Consider the following 19,483-nt stretch of genomic DNA (forward strand, 5'->3'; position numbering starts at 1 on the left):
CTTTAAGAGTTATGTTACAATGGTGAGGAATGAAGAAAGGGCATGTGATGGAAGTGTGCAATGTAAACAGTTCAGGTTGCTCCTAGGAATTGCATGGTTTTAATTGGGTAACAGATCATGAACTATATTTGTAATGATTATTCAGCGGTTTCAAACCCAAAAATATATAAGAAAACCATGCCCTTCTGGAGACAACTGACAAACAGAAAAAGAGTCAAAGTTCGTCAATGCGAGTCAGTGCTTCTATGTCCTTCCCAGAGGTACCCATGTACATTTGTTGCTGGCCTCAGCAGGTTTTGTGGTCAGCCTGAAGAGAGTGTTGTCTCTTGGTCCTGCTCAGGCCTGACTTTGGTCTCCTGAATTCACTGGCAATTTTAAGCAAGTAGAGAGGAAAGACTGCCTTAACTGAGTAGGTGCTTTAGCCCTCCTCTTCTTTCTCTCTTCTCCTCCCTTCCCTCTCCTTGCTTCTCCTGCTGCCCCTGTGGCCAGGGACTTGCTGTCCCTTTTCCTGGATGGTGAACACATGGCAAGTGTCACTGCAGAGCCATGTCTCGAGTGACAGCCATAAAACCTCTCATCTTTATTTGTCCACCTCTGCTTTCTTCCAGAGGATCTTGCCCTTGCTACAGGGATGGCTCATTTACTTGTGAAGCAGGGGATGACTTGCAAATTATAAAATTGTGACAATCCTTTGTAATTTAATATTGAATTATAGAAGTGCCAGTTTAATTGGCTGCATGTAGTTGCAATCAGCACTTCAGCAGCTGCTTCATGAGCCACACTTGCAGTAGGGGAGCCTCAGGCAGATGGGTGAGGTGAATGTTGAGAAGTGGGAATCGGTCTAGTCATCCTAAGAGAAATCATCCCCGTGTGTGAGTCAAACCTGCAGTCTCTTGCCCAAGATGAAGGGAATCTCCCAAGGGCAGCTAATCTTGCACGATCTTATCAATTGAGATCAAACATCACAGTGTCAGGTCAATAGGTATTTCTAAAAGTGCATGCAGACCTCACTCAAATTCACATTTAGCTCTAGCCAAAACACAACCCAAATCACGATCCAAATAACCTCCTCCTCAGCCCACCTTCATTGCCGTTCTGTTTCAGTGGCAGATGCAGCACAGAAAAGATTGCTTGAATGCTTAATTCAGAAATTTACTGTTTAAGGCATTACTTGTATGAACACCAGCGTAACACATAGAATACCAATGCCCTAAATTTAGTAGTTTTGTCTGAGTCATTTTCACTGTGTGGGAGGGCTGTGAAGACACTCCACCGAGTGGAGAAACTTGCTGGTGCTGTCTGTCCAATGAGATTATTTGTTAAAAAAGTCAACACAACAGAACTACAGATATGTTTGTGAGTAAAATGCAATTTTGTTGCAGACTTCAGTACAGGAAAGGGGTGGTGATGCTCTCCGCCCACTTCAAAAGCTGAAGCCAAGTTTAACTGATACGTATCTGCTACTGAAATAGGTACTGAACTTTTTATGACAGCAACACATAGACACAGGTAAACACTCTGGCTGCGTGATTTGGAGGGACATAACGTGGTGTAATCCCCAGACTGGTCTGTGCAATTCCATCTTCTCTTCAAATCTAGCAATAGCAGCTGAGTTGTTACAATCCTACACATTGCAAACCAGCAGCCAAAAGCTATTCCTGGTTTTATTCACTGAAGGGTGAAATTTTGTCCTACTGAAGACAAGGCAACTTTTGCCACAGAAATTGTTCGGTACGGCTAGGAATACACACAGGCTTTTTGAAATAGGTATGGGCACAAACAATTAAGTTTGGAAGTGAGGGAGGCATTTAGACTTGTTCTGAACTGGCCACATTTACCTTTCTATCAATCTGTATTTTGTTCATACTCAATTAGCCTTTCTTCTTGAATGCAGCTGATTTCAAGTTAATATGAAAGTAGCAATTCCATTTTGGAGATTTTCCCTGGGTAATTTTTTCTGGGACCTAGGTGAATAAAATTGTCCCTGTCCTCAGGTGAAAAGCTAACTTGACTGTGCCTGAGTTTAGTAAGAATTTCTCATGTTTTTGGTAAAAGTTCTAGCTCAGCCTCTGCACTCTGGTTTTGGAGTGGACCCTTCATCAGGCAGAGATGAAGCACGTACTGTATACTGGCTGATGGCAGCCATGGCAAATACGTAAACATGCTGGGACTTGAACCTATGGCCCTGATTCTCATGAATGCTGCCACTGAGTTCAGGGTTCTGCTCACGCTAGGATCAGTCACAGCGTGTTTAGTGCCAACGACAAGAACTCTGTTCCTACAGAAACTCCAGTAAAATCAAAAGCTTGTTAATAGAAAAAGAGTAGTTAGCTGTTATCATAAACTGAGCAAAATGCCAAACAAAATTCTGCTCTGCTATTTGTTCCTGTACAGGCATTTAGCTGCCAGGAAAGACCAGTCTTATAAACATGAAATTATATCCATGGTAACATGCAAGCCATGTTTAACTTTGCAGCATGTTAAAAGGTACATTAAAAAAAACATTTCTGTGTTTTACTGCTTAGAATAGCAATTATGACTTTTAAGTCAGCTATTTTAACTCCAGTGAGCTTAGGAGTTGTTGACTTGTGAGGGTAAGGACCAGAGGCACAACCCCTTCCTCAGAACACTTGCCGTTGCTAAACATTCCCATAAGGTATTATTGCTTAAATACATCCTGTATTTTCTCTACCCAGACTCCTTTAGCTAGAAAGATATGACAGGTTGTGGTATTCGACTGTAGTGAAGTCCCAGCTGTACTGTTCTACCCTTCAGGAGGGTGCAGTGCTGTGGCCCTGCAGCCATCATGCACTTACTGTTTTTGGGTAAATACTGGACTCAAGGAGCCTGCTTTGTGGTACGCCATCCTGTGATTTTAAACACTCTAACGCTTTTGTGCTAGAAAGCAAATGTTACTTACAGAGGCAGGAGAGTGGCTGGAGTAAGGAGCAGACTGAACTAGAGTCTGGGCTGGAAAGCATATTGGGAAAGTAACTGAAAGATCCCAACTTGGAGCAAAAGCTGAAGCTGAAAACTGCAGATGGTTTTCTTGTAAGTATGATAATGTCAAATGCAAAAAAGGGAGTTTCTGCACTCTGTTGTCTGTTTTGTGCACAGTGAAAATTATGTGCTGGAAAATGGAGCCCTGTGTCCAGAGAAAACAGCTATGACTGTGGCTATACAATATCATGTAGGAGTCAGTGGAAATTGGGTTTGACTGCTTTTGTGGAGGCCTCTGAAGCCTTGAGCTCTGTTTGCTGTGGAGTAGAGGGAGGGAAAGAGAACAGAATCAACGGGATGTGTCCTCAGTGTTTATTATCTCTTAGCACCTACATGGTAATGCCACCCTGAGTGAACTGTTGTGCTAGGAATGACTTGTGAAAAACAGAAATTTCCTCTGTAGGGGCAGCAGAACATCCCATGCTGGATGAGCGGGAGGTGCTGGAGGTCACAGTGACTACAGCTGAATCCCACAAAGCACGATGGAAATGAACAGGATGTGCTGGTAGCTACTATTTTGTGTGTGTCATGAAGCACAGGGGCTGGTGGATGCAGTAGGCTGGGTGTTTGGCTCTGAAAAGAGATCAGCATCTTTGGAGAATATTCTTAGTTTTGCTTTCTTCCCTCATCTGTTCTTCATGGCTCTGGAGTGGTTTTTTTTGAGCTACACAGATGTGAAACAAAGATGGTACAAGATGCACTTCATGTAGAAATTTAGGAACACATGTTCTAGCCTGTACCTCTCTTAATAAAAAAGTGAAGATAGTTTATCAGCACAAGCTGGCCCCTTACTTGTATGAATCCCTTTTTTACTAACAATCAACATGGTGTATGGAGAGTCTCAGACCAATCTCTAACTGGACAAGGAGGTTTGGGCTGTGCTGTTTTTTTTCCCCACTTTTGTAAAGTATATACAGAGCATGTCTTCCAGCAGGGTGTACACAGTTTGACACTGCAAGACCCAACAGTGCCTCAGTTGCAGGAGTTACTGTTTTCAAGCTGGAGAATATGAAGAGTGTCTTGAGATGCCTTGCCACTAAGTTTTGTTTCATTGCTTCTGAAATGCTTATTTTCAGGTGCCTAAAATGAGAGCCTACAAGCCTGAGCTACCTGATTTTGAGAATACATTAGTCTTTCTTTATGGGAAATTTCTTGGAAATGTCTTAGGTATTATTTTGGAATGAAATTTGGATTTTATCTTTGATGGTGGTGTCCCTTGTTCAGTCTGCAGAAGGGGGGTGTCAGTGCAAAGCATATTTGCTGTATCAGCCCTGTGTGTACTTTGGCCTTTGCTCTGAATCTTAGATGTAGTCATGCAACACTTCTCCTTTTGCAGGATGATAGTATCTTTAGGTCTGGCTGCTGGGTTCTTCCTGCTTTCATGCTGAAGAGGTGTGTGGGAAGAGGTGGCTGGTTGTGTCAGTGGTGTAATGACCTTTTCCTGATGGAGGCTCACTGGTAGTGTGTACTGGCAACACACTCCAGCAGTTACATCTATTTTGGCAAAGTTGTGCCTGCTACTGATTAATCTTGCAGGAGCAATAGGAAAGAAACAAGATCTGCAGGAGCCTGGGTTTGGCTGGGGGGGACAGTATTGTACGTGTAGTAGCTGTGCTGGTGGACATTCAAGGTGGGGGCGCAGTGTTAGCTGTGGGTTTTATGCCTTCACATTCTGGTGTACATAGCCGTGCCTGCAGAAGTCGGTTGTGTGTGTGTAGCTGAAATCTGTTCTGCATTTTGTTTCTGCTAGGAGAAATCTCATTAAAGAGGTCCTTGGGCACTTGCTAGGAGAACCGTGGCACCCGTGTGGACATACTGCCACTCAAAGACCCCATTAACTCAAAGACTTTCCCATAACCTTAGCAGACCTCAGGGAAAGCCTAGAGCACTTGGATCATGACCCCAGACCAAACGCCTCTGTCAAATTCTGTGAGGGGAACTTAATAGGATTTTCTTCGTTCCACTATTAAGTGACCACTGGTGAGTTGTTCTGTTGAAGAGACAACAGGACCCACTGAAAGGCTATTTTTCCATGAGGTTAACTTAAGCTTACTGGTGACAACTGTGGTGGGTGGCTATTGAACCAAGAGTGTCAAAAGCCAACATCTAAAATGACCTTTAGGCTGTTTACTCAAAGCAGTAGCAGACTCGCCCCCGACTTCCTGATAGGGGCCATCACTTATCAAGAAATAAGAAGAACAAGTTGCTAGATATGGAAATCGTTGTGGGAGTGAGCCTAATTGAAAACATACAGTAGTGTACAGAAGTAATATTAATACACTGGTAACCTTTACTTTTTCTGTGGAATATGTCTGTTGAAACTAAGCTAGGAGAACTACTAGGAATCAGGAAAAAGGACTCTATATATCTATATCTATATCTGTATCTATTTAAAAGCCCTTGCCAAAACAAGTAGAAAATCTTTTCTTGGGCAGACAGATGTGTATAAAATAACTTTCCTAGCTATGCAATAAAGTGTCAGAAATCAGCGATTTTCAACTCACTTGAGTGAAACTGTTTACAAAAGGAGCCTAAGGCAAGCTAAGTAATTAAGTAGACACCAAAAATTCAGTAAGTCTTAACCTAATAGTTAATATGCAGAAAACTCAGTACTATGGCTGTTGTACTATGTCTATGAGATTAGTTTCCATTCTAATTTAGAAAGCTAACTTAGGTTCTTACTTAAAAAGAAGTTTCTACATAATTCTAAGACAAACAAATATATACTTTAATACATGCTTTAAATATGTGTTTAAAAGTGCTTGGAATTTTAATGGATTTACCTCAATAAGCTGTATTGTATTATTTCACCATCTCAAAATAACCTTGTTTTAATCTAATGTTCACCTGTTTTGTGTTTGTTGTTTTTTTTTTCCATGTAGTTGTTTTAATTAATTTGTTTCTGTTTATTTGAGTCAGAATAGCAGCAACATCTAATTCCATTTTTGTGTTTGCTAAAAAATGTCCAGACAGGCTAGCATGACAGTTTTCATCCTGGAAGGTTTTAGTAAGATCCCGCTCCACTTGGTATATACGTCACATAAGTAAGTAATGAAACTGAAAGTTTCAGATGCAGTACAACAGCTAGTAATAACCTGTTTCAAGATTTTTTTTTTTTTTTAAAGGAAAAGAAACACCATCTTTTGGCAGAGTTTTCCCTCAAACCTCAGAGACTTGCTGATCTGCCATGTAGATCTGTACCATGGTTGCAAAGTATCAAAACAGAACTAAGAATTTTTATATCTACTCTTCCCACCCAGCACCCACAGATCCTTCCCCTTCCCTGTCTGCTGGGTACTTTTTAAATGTGTTGATGAGTCAGGAAGGGAAGGGATGCAGAAATGACCACTAGACCGATAAATGGACACATAGTGCCAACAACTAATCCTCATTTCATGACGAACATAGCCTGAGAATACCTTGTTAAATAGAATGGATTGGGAATGTTTTATTTGCTGTGGAAAACTGCTTTTTTTTTTTTTGGGGGGGGGGGGGGGGAGCAAAGTAGAAGTGACCAGTTCCCACTTCCCATTCAGGAACTTGCAAGTTTTCAAGGCAAAGAACCCATATTCTTTTCCCAGTCTACTGGAAGGTGTTCCTGCCCATGGCAGGAGGATTGGAAGTAGGGGATCTTTAAGGTCCCTTCCAACCCAAGCTGTTCCATAATTCTTCCTTAAACTCAGGTCTTTTTTAATGTGAATGATGGTTTTCTATCTTCTTGTGCTGTTGCAATACATCACGGGAACATCTGGCAATGATGCATGTTGGAAATTAAGTCCAGTTGCAGGAAATGGTCCACAAAAGAAAATAACATCCAGACGATAACTCTGATAAGTCACTGAGATGTTGAATTTCTTTTCAAATTTTGGAAATTTCTGTGCAATTTTCTATGCAAAGCAGGCGGTTGGAATGAAAAAGGTCATTTTGGTAAAAATCCAATGTTTCACTAAAACCAGTTCTCTTCAGCACCCCATCCCAAAATCTGTTCTATTCATAGTGTTCCAGAACAGCCTTGCCATTTGTCAGAAGCCTTCTTAGGTAACAAATAATTCAACCTATAACGAATTATTCAACCTATCTGTGCCCTATGTTGGCCATACCAGTTGTGTGTATCTTTGAAGTTCCTTGGGATAGATAAGCCTCTCCAGTGCCTGCAGGAATCCCCAGATGCTGAACAGGGAACTCTTTAGAGGAGGAAACAGAAATAACCTGAAGGCAAGGGTGTTTCTGAAGCACTACCCATGTCCTGAGGAGAGATGAGTACTACTGCAGAAAGCCAGTGTGTTCCAGCACAGAGGTTGTGCTGGTTTTAGAGAGGAGTATGTGTCTTGCTCTCCCTTTAAAATGGATCCTGTTTTGCATATTGTGTGTTCTGCTAGGAAGTGGGAGGTCACACTCAGAATCTTCCTGACAAAATCCAGTTCCTTATTATTCACCCCCAGTTACTGGCTAAAACATATGAAGAGTCCTCTTCCAGTCACGTGTCCAATTCACTGGGCTGAAGTTTCAGCTCTTTTAGGATCAAAGCCTGAATATTTCTTGCCTGATTTCAGTAGGATAAGAGGGGAATCCCCTATCCAAAGCCCTGTGGTTAAGGTACCTCCTGGGGAGGTGAGAGACGTGAATTTGAACTGATGAATACATATCCTCTGATTCCTTTCACAAGCATACTAATTACTAGACTGTGATACGAGAAGCAGAAGGTGTTACCACTATCAAAGCAGTTACTCAGCCTGGGTTTTAAAAGAAAGTGGCCACAGCCAAATTTGAAAGCCCAAACAGTGGGTCAGTGTGCTCATAGCTGTGTTGCCTCTACAGTGGGAGGTAGCCAGGCTTTATGGATCCAGATTTCAGTCTGGGTGTGAGTTTGGTCAAGTTTCCGAGGCTGGGGAATATCCTGGGCATGCAGGAGGCGATACGAACAGAAATGGGGGTGGCTAGAGGGGCTGTGGTGGGGAGGCAAAGGGGAAGCCTTTTCTGACCATAGTTCTGACCTTAATTTTCTCCAAATGCTGAAATGTAAATGTAACATCACTATAAGAGCTTTTGAGTATTTTGTCTTGAGACCACTGCTGAATCTGATAGATGCCACATTCACCAGCTGATGGTACAGATTTACCTGCTGCTGATGATGTGAGTTTAAGTGAATGGAACTTCACTCATGGTCAAAAGTTTGGGGTTTTTTTAATGCACTTAAGTATCTTGTTGGACTGGGACTTTTAACAGTGTTATTCTGTCTCTTCATGTCTCCTTCAAGATAAGGTTTTCTTGTATTCTGAAATGATGTGGCAGAAGGCAAAAAATAATCGTGTGACTCATTAGGAAATAAACAGAGGCATAATTGCCATCTGTGTTTCAGTCCGTTTAATCTTCTCTCTCTCCAGTCATGGAAAAAAGTTCATGAAAAAGTTGAGGTCTGGTTTTGTGATATTTTTCAGAGAAGCTGGCTTAAAATATTACAGAAAAGAAAGGGGGAAAAACAATACTGGCTCTATACATTATCTTAGACAAAATGGATTAAATTTCTGACACCCTACTCATCAAATTCTGACCTTGATTTGACCCCATTGGCTTTTTACTGTTTGATGTTCTCAAACGATTTGGTGCCACTTTCCCTTTGTAGTGCAGTTAATTTTGAGTGTTAGATAGAGATCAATAGTCATAGCTTGAAATTGGCACCTTTGGAGGAAAAATATGTTGTGTGGCAGTAACATAGATTTGATAGTACTTCAGTTAAGAAAATGGTGTACTCTTTCATTATTGTTTTCAATGACAGTATCCAGAGTGTTATTTCATTCTCCTACCAAGATTCTGACAGTGTCTTGTAATATCTTATCTATCACAGAGTTTTCATTCCTCTCCTTTCATGCTTGGCTTCTGGAGTGGAACTTTATTTAAAAGGCCCCTGAAATTAGAAAGAATGACCATGGCACTTCTGCTATCAAGCTGGTCAGTAAGAAATAAACCCCCTTACTTCCAGACTTGTGTATGGCCTCCTGCTTGCCCACATTAAAATCTCATTTTATGTGCTGGCCATACTAGGGAAGCTCAGCTCGTTGGGTTTTGCATATTGCATAAGAAGGATGGATGGGAATGCCATCCCTGCCTTTGTCCATATGTAAGTGTATGTCTTACTTTTGACCTGTTGCTGCACTGCAATGAACCTCAGTTAGCAGGGGATGCTGGTTTCTACAAGACTGCTTGAAGTAGCTGCCTCTGGAGTGCTTGGCTGGAGCTGAGGCAGCCTCTAGGGCACAGGATTTGCAGGAAACTGCTCCTTTTTGTGGGGTGCTACCCCAAAACACTGGGGACTGTGGAGGTGTGGTGAAGTACTTCTTCAGGTACAGGGCAAAGCAGGTGCTGAACAGTCTGGGGGACTTCAAATTGTACAGCTGAAATCTGGCCAATAGAGGAAGTGTGCCCTTCCTCCTGTGTAACTTTGGTTATCCCAACTAGTTTCATCAACATTTGGAAAACATGAAAACACATGGAAATACCTTTTTAACCAAAATCAATGCAATAGGTGCATGGAGGTAGGAAAGAAAATGCAGATAGGCCCAGGAGAGGAGAGGCACTTGGGAGGGAGATGTCACAACAGTCTGAAATACAGGGAAATGTCAGCCACAGCTTGTGCCTTCTTTGTACCAAGGAATCCAACCTTTGGACACAGATGAATAAGGGACATGGCTGCAATGGTCTGCCACTCCTGGAACTGTTTGATTCATTTTCACCTTCTTCCCAGGAGAATCATGTGCACCTCTGTACCACCAGCTACTTGAAAACCATTCCTCTGATTTCACAAAAAGAAATTTTCTTCAAGTTTGCATGTCCCGTGCCTTCCAGAGAACTTTTTAAAAGCCAAGTGTTAGCAATTTGAGGTCAGCAAATATTTTAATTTCTCTTCTAACTTGGAATCAATGACAAAAATTACCTGAATGTGTTTTTAATCAGTGATGACGATAAAGCAGGGAAGGGTGGAGTTGTTTCAAGACTTACTCTCCTATGCATTAATTACCAGTTCAATACTACAGAGTAAGCGGGACAGTTGTTCTATTTATACCACCAGCCTTATAACTGTTTCTGGGGAGCAGAGACAAGCTTCCTCTCTGCTGGGAAACAGACTCTACAGATGTAGTGATGGGATGTTCAGACTCCTGATACAGAGGAAATATTGCAAACAAAAAACCTCATCAAAGTGACCACTAGTGGTCATGGCACATGCAGCTACACTTTCTTAATGATTCATTTAGGTTCCTGTGTCTATAGCTGGATTTAAATGGCAGATGAGGGAAGAGTTGTCTACTACAGTAATGTGATGCTCTGTAGGAGCTGATGCTGACAGTAGCAGTGACTGGACAGGAAGGAAAGGCTCGTGCTGTAGGCTTACTTACTTGACTGAGGCTGTTGGCAGCCAACAGTAATTGTTCCAGTGTTATCTTCAGTACTTCAATGTGTTACTGCCATTATTCCACTCTTTTGTGGTTGTGATTTTGGGAAACAAAAACAGTTAGTAAGAAAAGACCACAATCATAGTCATTTGATGTGGGAAGGGAATTCGCAGGGAGCTTTGTGCTGTTTCACACGTCCCTGAGTTACAGATAATGAGGAAAACAGCGGTAGAACCAAAAACTTGAGCAAGGTTGAGATAAAGTAAATTGGCTACAGTGTTAAAGATGATCTTTGGGCAGTGGCCAATTGCTGGCTGGCTCAAGGCACGTGTCTGAGGGTCTCTAACCAATTGTAAGACAGATTCGGGTGCATGGACAGCGTGTGGGGCTACAGGGAAAGTATATGTAGTAGTGAAAAAGGGCAATAAACGTCTCCTGTTCAAGAGCCATCAGGAGTCCGTGTCTTGCATCCCTTCAATATGAGACAACTTACTAATATGTGCTTCTCAAGTAATCCAAGAAGATTTCAAGAACAGTTCCTTTAGAACAGTTTCTGTTTGTTTTTTTTTTGTTGTTGTTGATGTTTTTTGTTTTTGTTTTTTCTGTTTGATTTTGAACTGTTCAACTTATTAAGCAGCTGGAAATGAAGTTAGAGTGTTATCAAGTGATCCCTTTCTAGAGGCACAGCTTTTTCTTATCCCATTCTGCAGAAAGGAATTACCAGTTTCTGCTTTTCACCCGTTCTTGGCCTCCTGAGGCTGTTTACTTGAAAACCAAGTGCCCAAGCAAGGAATCATTTTCACACCTTTGAAGCAAACACGCCTGGTTTAATACCATCTTGGTTCTTAGTGACTCTGTTCTCTAAGTCATGATACCTAATCTTGTTAAAGTAGAGAGTGTACAATATACAAAGAAATGGCTGGAATGGTGTGCAGGATCTTTGGGTGGTGTAAATCACTGCCACTTCAAGAAAGTCAACAGTGCACTGTTCAGTTACTGCCCCATGTTACCAGCAGTGAAGTCTCTTTGGTGCAGAAGAGAACAGGGAGATACTTGTAAAAGGCAAAATTGTCTTATTTTGATAGAAGCCTGTGTCATGTCATTATCAACTCTTCCTAGCCAGCAATCAGCAGACACAAAATCTAAATGCAAATACAGACTGCAGGGAAAATGAGAGGGCAGCCAGACCCCATTTCCAAAGGATTCCTGCATCTTTGAGTAGGCACCTCAGCAGGGATGTCTCTGCATGGAAGTAGTTGCAGCAGCTACACCACGATGCTTTTCATGAAGTGAGGACTTCTGTAATGGGGACACCTCTGAAAGTGGTAGTATTTTTCTTTCTGCTTTTTTTACTGTTCAATCTTTGGAGAGCATGTACAGATAAGACAGGGAAGAAATATTTCTCCACAAATTTCTGGTTATTTAGCAGAGGAGCAGTGGCTGAGTGATAGGACAAAGGCTACTGGGAAAGGATGTTGTAGGTACCCATGACTCATGCTCTTTACCTGACAGCATCTTTGAGGTCTGCAGATATGAAAGAGAGTTAGACCTTGTTCCAAGAAGCTTCATACTTTTGTTCTCTGACTCAGGTATGAAATGCTTTATGTACTGCTCTCCTGACATTTATTACCTCCATTTATTGACATTGCCTGCATTTATTGACATTTAGCATGCTTTTCTGTAGGCCTGTATTCCTCTAGCCACAAGCCCTAGCTTGCTGTCAGGAAAGCTAGGACCTATGAAAGCAGTGTTTTCTGGATGTGCGACCTGTGTTAAATATGCAGATGTCTGGAGGAGTTTTCCCTGAAGGGAATGCTGGGGGTGTACTGAGATACTAGCTTCTCAGATGTGTGGCTGGGGTTGGTACTTCATCTCATACAGGAAAGCCCATACATGTGCCCCCACTCCAAGTGGGAGGACTGAAAACAAGTTCCTTGCAAGGGTATGTCTCTGGTGCAGGCTCCTGATCACGTAATCAATGAGCTCACGATCAAGAAATCATAAATTGTTCTGCTAGAGACAGAGCCTCAGTGGTGCTGAGTACCAACAGTTCCCATTAGCATCAATGGCAGCTGCAGGTGCTGCGTACCATGGTTCTATGTGAAAGCCTCAGTTTGGCCCCAGGCCTCACCTCCTGCCATCCCCCACCTGGGGGCATGCTGTGCTTCCCTCCCAGACATCCCTACCTGGCAGATCCAGCCGCATTTGGAGACAAGCTGTTCTCCTTGGCTGGTTTTTTTACTAGTAGAATAAAGTATCACACTGCTTTAAAGCCATTTTAACAGCAGGAACAAAGGTTTAGTGAAAACAAACCTTTAATAAAACTTCATGTATCTTGACTACAATTCTTACCATTCCCTGAAAGCCACTCAGGTAGGCCAGCTTCTTCACATACCCTTAGAGAGCTCCTGTGACTCATCCTGGGTCCCTGAGCAGCTGCCTTCCTTCCCAAGTTCACTTCTAAGCCTGAAACATGGTTCCAGCCTTGCCTCCCGACAGCCATTAAGTGTGTTTTGAAAAGCAGTTCCACTCTACCTGTTTCTGCCCCTCTTGTTTACACTTTTCCAGACTGACACGTTTCAGTGCACGTTACTCATGAATTACTCTAGAGCAGCTCCAGAGCTGCACCAGGGAGTTTTCCCAGGTTATGGAACTAGCTGTCAGGGGGGTGTTTGCAGCGTGTGCTTGACTGTGCACTTAGGTGATGCCATCGATTACTAAAGCAGTGCATATGCTTACAGGTGAGTCACACTTTAAAATGTCTTGCTTGATCAGGACTAGAGTCCTTAATTTGTTCTGCACGTTGTAGTTTTCCAGTGAAGGCTGGATTGGTTACTGGGTTCAGCAGGAGCATGATCAAACCTGACTACTGAGTAAGTGAATGAAAGAGTAATCACTGGAAGATACTGCAGTTGAGATTTGATTGCCTTGCTGAATCTGGGGATATGTGAATGCCCTGTTCAGGGATGGGATCTGTGAGAGATCCCTGGCATACTGCTAGTTACATAAAATTGCTATTAATAGTGAATTATTTTTAGAAGGGAAGCTGACATATTGTAAAAGTGTCAAATAATAATGATATGGTAGTTAGTATATGTAATGTGCATTTGCAGCCTAGATTGTTAGGCTCTTCTAGGTTTGCCAGAAATTTCAGGTACACCCTTCCTGCAACTTTCAGTGCAGGCAAAATACCTGCCAGTACTTAAATTACTGAATTTGAACAGGAACTGCAAATTCAAAAGAAATACTTGATTTGATTTATTATCAGGGACTACATATGCACTGAAAGAGTTTGGTCAAGTTCATTAGAGCCAGATGTAAAAATGCTGCCTCCAGCTAGCTCCATCCCCTGCCAGCTGCCTTCTGTGAGTGCCTTTCCTCCCTGCTGCCCCACCTCCTACGAGCCCTCCCACCTTTGCCCAGACAGTGGGTCTGCTCATCCTCTCACCTTTACAGACCTTTACTTCAAAGTGCCCACCCCCACTGCAGCTGGGGTCAAAACCTCTGTGTGTATCCAAAACCATAGTATTATTTGCCTTGTGTGTGCTGATACTGGGGTTGTGTTTTATTTTTTGTATGACTTTGTACAAAAAAGAGCATGTGAGTATTTGTGGATCTGGAAAGGACCATTTTTGTATACACGGCTGGTATATGGAGTGTAAGTAAGAGCAGAGATGCAGTTTTATAGAGTGAGAACAGTATGCTTGGAAGCTACACAGCACCTGAGATGTTTTATCTGAGCTGTCTTGATCTAGGACTGAGTGTTTTCTAAATTGTTGTGATAGCAATTTTGAACAATGGCTTGCTATAATGTCCTGGAACTGATTGCAGCAATGGGATAAAGGAATGAATTGTGAGAAGGAGGGGAGATGCTGGTCTTCAGTGCTTTTAGGAATAATAAAATGCCTGTTCTGCAGTATGTTTAGCAATGCATAAAGAAAAAAATAATCAAATAATCTGTGGGGTTGCTTAGTGTTTTTCCAAGCTTTTATTAGGATGTTAAAGGTAGAATCTTGGCTACCTTGAAGACAGCGGGAAATTGCCTTTGCCTTGCTTGGGTCAGGATTTCTCCCGTACATCTGTGTCTGTTGTGCTTGGCAAATCACCAGAAATCCCATTGCAGCTCAGTTAGGAGAACAGAGGAGCGAGCACCTAAGCTGTACTTTCTAAACAAAATGGAGTGCCCCCAGGTGGTGCTCGGGGGCAGAGGTTGCACCTGGCCAACCGCAGTCCATCTGAGGACACTGAGGGTCTCCTGAGCAAAGAGGTGCGAAAAGCCAACGGGGAAACACAGCTGCTTGAAACCAGGTCTCAGGAATGGTAAGGGACTCGTGGCAGGCCAGGGGCAGAGCTGTTGGCCTGGCCACCTCTGGTTGTGTAGCAATCTAGTTGTGCAGGGAATTTAGATAGCATGGCAAGTAAGTAGAGTTACACAGAGTTAAATACATCCCAGAAGAAAGCAAATTCTACTCCAAAATCACGACAAACAAACAAACAAATCAAAAAAAGAAACACAAAGGACAACACTCAATTGCCCAGAAATCTTGCTTATGATATGTACTAGTGCCCGGAAGCAGTCCAAATTCAATTGACAAATGTTTGGAGCTGGAGTACATGAAAGGGTGCCATACTTTATTTCTGAGCAATGGAAACCTGGACCAATTTGACCACGTAACTGCTTCAGCTCCATCATGGGCTGGGAATTTCCATGCTGAGTTTTAACCTAAAAGCAGTTAAAACAAGCCAATTTAAACATCTCTCAAAGATCTCGAACCAATGCTACTGATCTCCAGATGACAGCCTCTTAGATATTGTTACTGAAACTTTCTAGAAGTAGCACAAACCAGGAGGGAGCAATTCATCGTTGGCATAACCCCATTTACTCTAGCAGTTTGGCCCCGAGGGAGTAGGAGCACTTGATGTCTGACAGCAGCCCCAAATGTCAGTATTTCTCCCCTTGTTCATTTGCCTGCTTGCTGTGGTAGATTTCATGCCATTATAAGCTGTTTATTTACAGCCTGATCAAAGTACTTAATGACAGGGTTAATTTCTACATATAATGAGGAAGGCAAGCCAGGAGACAGGTACTGTGTAATCGAATTTTTCATTTTGGAATTTGTTGCTCTTCATGTAGAGCTTAGCTTTGATTTTTATTACCATTAATGCCTGCATTTGCTGTTCCTTCTAGTCTCCCAGATGAGCCAAAGCTACTGTGTCAATAGTGGAGGCACCGAATTGTTCCAACAGCTTCCGTAGAAGTATGACAATAAAGTAAAAAAAGTCTGTAACTTCTCTGCAACAAGGGCTCGATATGCAGTTTGGTGTGGGGGACAGTTAATACAAGTACACTGTTTAAACAGCCTGCTGAAGCAACTGATCTTTTTATGACTCAGTAGGTGTGTGCACATTGTGTATGTGTGTTCATGGCCACAGAGAGACAAAGACTGTGTTAAAATCCAGAGATCTTATAGTTTATGAAGTGGCACGCCTTCAGCAAGATTATGCGGACATAAATGATCTCCCACAGCACAAAAGTGATGGAGGCCTTAGAAAATGTGGCTCATTGATGTAGCTAGCTTCAGGAATTAAGCTGGAAGTGAAGACAAAACTGAACCTGGGCATATCCAGCTCACTCTGCATCCACTATGTTTCGCTTTTCCAAGCACTCTGTAAATTATATGAAAAAAGGGGATTTGAAAGTTCATGAGATGTTAAATTCTGTGAACCACTGTTAGACAAGTTTCCTTATCACTGAGGTAGAAATTCTTCTTTGTGAGGAAAACGTGCACCTCTATTAGCACCACTGTGCAAGCTGTAGTTTGCAAATGTGGTGGGAGGCTTTGCTCATGCTAATTTGAGCTCAGTCATGCACCTTTTTTGCTCTTTTACATGCAAATAGCAGCTGTGTCAGTCTCTGGGATGCCTGCTTGTTCCTTTAACGGAGAGATTCCAGTTCATACCTTCAACCAGTGCATTTGTGCGTGGGCAGAGGTATATCGTGGTGGTACAGTTGCTGACAAGGGAAGAGCTGTGATGGAGGTTGGAACAAGTTAGTGAAATAGAGAAGTTTTGAAAGAAGATGCTGAACTCTTCTGGTGTGTTTTCATTTATCAAAAACATAAAAAAGGGGAGTAGAACAACAGACAACTGTACAAAATGGCAATCTGTGATCTTGCCCCATTAAAAAGGGATCTCTTAATTACCGAAGGGATCCATTTCTTCTTCTTTTGGGGGTCTCCCCATTTGAATACATCTTAAGGTGCGTATGACCTAGGCGAGGTCAAATCTGTCCCTGGTTCACTGGATCTTTCAAATCCATAAGGAATGAAGGGTGTGTGGGCTGCTTCCATGCAAAATGAATATAGAATGGTATAAATGGTATTCCTGGTCACTAGTGGTGTCCCCCAGGGCTCGGTACTGGGGCCGGTCCTCTTTAATATCTTTATCGATGATCTGGATGAGGGCGTCCAGTGCACCCTCAGTAAGTTTGCAGATGACACCAAGTTAGGTGCGTGTGTCGATCTGCTCGAGGGAAGGAAGGCTCTGCAGGAGGATCTGGATAGGCTGGAGCGATGGGCTGAGGTCAACTGTATGAAGTTCAACAAGGCCAAGTGCCGGGTCCTGCACTTGGGGCGCATAACAACCCCAAGCAGAGCTACAGGCTGGGAGATGAGTGGCTGGAAAGCTGCCTGGCTGAGAAGGACCTGGGAGTATTGGTTGATAGTCGGCTGAATATGAGCCAGCAGTGTGCCCAGGTGGCCAAGAAGGCCAACAGCATCCTGGCCTGCATAAGAAGCAGTGTGGCCAGCAGGTCTAGGGAAGTGATTGTGCCCCTGTACTCCGCTCTGGTGAGGCCGCACCTTGAGTACTGTGTTCAGTTTTGGGCCCCTCGCTACAAGAAGGACATGGAGGTGCTCGAGAGAGTCCAGAGAAGGGCGACGAAGCTGGTGAGGGGTCTGGAGAACAAGTCTTATGAGGAGCGGCTGAGGGAGCTGGGATTGTTCAGCCTGGAGAAGAGGAGGCTCAGGGGAGACCTTATCGCTCTCTACAGTTACCTTAAAGGAGGCTGTAGCGAGGTGGGGGTTGGTCTGTTCTCCTACGTGCCTGGTGATAGGACGAGGGGGAATGGGCGAAAGTTGCGACAGGGGAGTTTTAGGTTGGATGTTAGGAAGTACTTCTTTACCGAAAGGGTTATTAAGCGTTGGAACGGGCTGCCCAGGGAGGTGGTGGAGTCACCATCCCTGGAGGTCTTTAAACAGACGTTTAGATGTAGAGCTTAGCGATATGGTTTAGTGGAGTACTTAGTGTTAGGTTGGAGATTGGACTCGATGATCTTGAGGTCTCTTCCAACCTAGAAATCTGTGATACTGTGATACTGTGAAATCTCCCCTCTTCAGTCCTGGAGGGCTGTAACACCTGAGGGTTCAGGCAACGGCTCTGGGGCTGGGGCAAGTAAGCCACCAGCCTTGAGGCTGGGAGGGTGGTTGGCTGAGCACAGGTGCTTGGTGGTTCACAGTAGTCGCTTGGGGCCAGCAGACACATTGGGAGGAAGTAATTGAAATAAAACACATCAGCACAATGTTATTTTCTCTGTCTTCAGTCTTCGTGGCAAAGATTCTCTCCAGCCTTCATCTCCACTTTATGGCTGTGGCAACCTGTACTCAGCCTCTACATTACTGTGGCCTCTTCCTCTTCTGCAAGGCCACCTGTGCTCTCGTGTCACAAAAGTCAGTGGAAAATGAATTCAGATAAAATCTTTTCCATGGTATCACTTTGGATGCCACTTAACCTCCAAACTGAAGAAAGTGGGCAGCAGTATCGTGTGGGCTATGTAAGGCTGTACAGCAAGGACCAGTTTAAAAGGGTGTTTGATTTAGGGTGCAAGGATTTCCAGGAACTTGGAGTGCAAAGTTTTCCAGGAACGCCACCTCAAAGAAATACGTTGTCCCCGTAAAGTTCTCCATTGATTCTGTACGCTGCTTGCCCCAGGGGCTTTCTGAAGGTGACATCTCCCCTTTCAGAAAGCCCTGGCTAGCATTTGGTCACCCCCAAGGGGCTGCCTTGGTGTCAGAGTGCTGCGGCAGGACGTAGCATATGGCTGCTTCTTTGGGTGTCCATGGAGGTCCCTGCAGGCTGTAATGTTACTGTGCTTCAGCCCGCCTCTGACCTGCCTTATAATCTTAAATACATCCCCTCTCTGCATGTGCAATTGAGCTAGAGCAGCATAAGGGGAAGAAATATGTGTACATGCTTTAATCACACTGATGGAGTAAAAGTGGTGCCACCTTTATATAGGGAAGGCCCTTAACACCTCTGTAACCTCTCCACTTATCTGTGGGGAAATGAGGCTGTGACCTGTGGAGTTTCCACTGACTTCAGAGTTGGCAACACTATAGTAAGTGGTAATATGTTGTGGTACAATAGGATGAAATCCTGGCCCTAGTAATGGCAGTGGAACTTGGTATTGATTTTTTGAAGGTGTTTTAGGGATTTTGTCTGTAGAAATTAGTGGTCAACGCCCCTGATGAAATAATCCAGCTATCAAATAGAGGCTTCTCAGCAACATGGATGTTACAAAAATGCTTTTCAAATGGAATTTTTTTCCTATTGCAAATGAACGTCTTGAGCTATTGACCCCACAAAGTAATACATGCATCTAATAAAGTTATTCCCTGTCTATTTAAAAATTCCTTGTAACAATGTGGGTGGATCTGGCTATGCTGTTCTCCACCATAACAACAATTTATCCAAAGCAATTTGTTTCCTGGCCTAAATTTTGGAAAAGTATCTGGTTTCTAAAACCTTTGATAAAGGGAGATATTTGCACCTGACACGTTTACAAGTAACTTAGATCAGGTTATTGATCAGCCCTGTGTATGTTGTTTTCCAGTGGGAGGATAAGATGGAGAGGCCAATCCATTACTGCAGCTATCTACCACTGGAAAGCAATAGCGCTAATGATACAGGTTTTCAATAGCTGATTTATATTATCCTGCAGTCAATAAAATCTCCTGATTTTTGTCACTGAATGGTTTAAAGCAATGCTCTCAAATGCTGCAGGCCCCAAATCTGACCCTCTGTAACACAGCTGCTGT

At 43.1% G+C, this 19,483-nt stretch overlaps 1 protein-coding gene across 25 annotated transcripts in view; it reads left to right on the forward strand.

Moving 5' to 3' along the window:
- RTKN2 (rhotekin 2) overlaps positions 1 to 19,483 on the forward strand; it is a 200,009-nt gene that overhangs the window by 36,106 nt on the left and 144,420 nt on the right. The window contains exon 14 of one of the 25 annotated variants that reach the window (XM_067001120.1): positions 2,903 to 3,051. The exons of 23 other annotated variants lie outside the window; for them this stretch is intronic. The gene's annotated coding sequence lies outside the window, so the exon portion shown is untranslated. Of the gene's footprint in view, positions 1 to 2,902; positions 3,052 to 6,021; positions 6,045 to 19,483 lie in introns of those variants that run through there. One more of the 25 variants, XM_048069604.2, reaches the window with a different exon arrangement.

The sequence above is a fragment of the Anser cygnoides genome, chromosome 7 (genome assembly GCF_040182565.1).
Source record: "Anser cygnoides isolate HZ-2024a breed goose chromosome 7, Taihu_goose_T2T_genome, whole genome shotgun sequence".
In the NCBI taxonomy this organism is placed as follows: domain Eukaryota; kingdom Metazoa; phylum Chordata; class Aves; order Anseriformes; family Anatidae; genus Anser; species Anser cygnoides.